This window comes from Littorina saxatilis, unplaced genomic scaffold (genome assembly GCF_037325665.1).
Source record: "Littorina saxatilis isolate snail1 unplaced genomic scaffold, US_GU_Lsax_2.0 scaffold_640, whole genome shotgun sequence".
Classification (NCBI taxonomy): domain Eukaryota; kingdom Metazoa; phylum Mollusca; class Gastropoda; order Littorinimorpha; family Littorinidae; genus Littorina; species Littorina saxatilis.
Genome location: NW_027127391.1, coordinates 1 through 2,076, shown reverse-complemented (window position 1 = coordinate 2,076; position 2,076 = coordinate 1).

The window sequence follows — 2,076 nt, the reverse complement described above, 5'->3', positions numbered from 1 at the left end:
TCACGCATTCACATCGACCAGCAGATCGCAGCCATTTCGGCGCATATCCTACTTTTCACGGCCTATTATTCCAAGTCACACGGGTATTTTGGTGGACATTTTTTTATCGATGCCTATCCAATTTTGCCAGGAAAGACCCTTTTGTCAATCGTGGGATCTTTAACGTGCACACCCCAATGTAGTGTACACGAAGGGGCCTCGGTTTTTCGTCTCATCCGAAAGACTAGCACTTGAACCCACCACCTAGGTTAGGAAAGGGGGGAGAAAATTGCTAACGCCCTGACCCAGGGTCGAACTCGCAACCTCTCGCTTCCGAGCGCAAGTGCGTTACCACTCGGCCACCCAGTCCAGAGTTTCATGCGCTGTTCACACCAATCATACGACTTATTCGTGTGTACCTCCTCTGCTTCCTCCTCCCCCCCCCCCACACTTAGCACACTACACACAAACAAAGCACATTATTCACACGACACAGTGTTTAACTGTGGGGGTAACTTTGTGTACCTCCTCTTCTCACCCCCCCACCCCCACCCCCCCCACCCCCCACACTCTGCACACATCACAATACACAACAGATCAATCATACGACACAATGATGAATAGTGGAGATAACTTGTGTCTCTCTTCTACCTCTTTCCCTCACCCAACCCCCCCCCCCCCTTCCCCACTCTGCACACAACACCCAACACAACACATCCATCATCCAACAAAGTGATGAACAGTGCAGTTTCCTTGTGTACCTCCTCTTCTTCATTCTCCCCCCCCCCGCCCCCCCCCCCCCCCCACCTCCTCTTCTTCCTTCCACCTCCCCCACTCTGCACACATCACACAACACAACAAATCCATCATACGACACAGTGATGAACAGTGGGGGTAACTTGTTTACCTCCTTTTCTGCCCCCCCCCCCTCCCCCACTCTGCACACAACAAAACACAACATATTAATCATACGACACACCGGCCCCCGTAACGCAGTGGTTAGCGCAACGGGCTGCGGGCCGGGAGGTCGTGGGTTCGAATCCCATCAGGGTCATGTGGGTTTTTCGGGCTACGGTCGGCTCCTACCCAGAGTGGAAGTGCTATGGTTCCTATGGGAAGGCTGGAATCACACAGCCGAGGGTCATTCACACAACACACAACACAACACATTATTCATACGGGGGTAACTTGTGTACCTCCTCTTCTCCCTCCCCCCACAACCCCCCCCCCCCCCCCACACACACACACACACTCTGCACACATCACAATACACAACAGATCAATCATACGACACAATGATGAATAGTAGAGATAACTTGTGTCTCTCTTCTACTTCTTCCCCTCACCCAACCCCCCCCCCCCCCCCCCCCCCAACTCTGCACACAACACTTGTGTACCTCCTCTTCTTCCTTTCACCTCCCCCCACACTGCACACATCACACAACACAACAAATCCATCATACGGCACAGTGATGAACAGTGGGGGTAACTTGGTTACCTCCTTTCCTCCCCCCACTCTGAACACAACACAACACAACACATCGATCATACGACACAGTGATGAACTGTGGGGGTAAATTAAGTTCCTCCTTGTCTCACCACCCCCCCCCCCCCCCACTTAGCACACATCACACAACACGACACATTAATCACACGACACAGTGATTAACTGTGGGGGTAACTTGTGTACCTCCTCTTCTCCCCCCCCCCCCCCCCCCTTCCCCCCCCCCCCCCACCCCACTCTGCACACATCACAATACACAACAGATCAAACATACGACACAGTGGTGAGCAGCAGGGGTAGCTTGTTTAACCTCCTCTTCTCCCCCCCCCCCCCCTCCCCCCAACTTTGCGCACATCACACAGCACAACACATCGATCATACAACACAGTATAGAGCAGCGGGGGTAACTTGTGAACCTACTCCGGCTTCTCCCCCCCCCCCCCCCACAACTCTGCACACATCACACAACACGAAACATCAATCATACTACACTGTAATCAACTGTGGGGATAACTTGTGTACCTCCTTTTCTCTCCCCCCCCCCTTCCCCCACTCCGCTCACAACACACTACACAACACATCAGTTATACGAC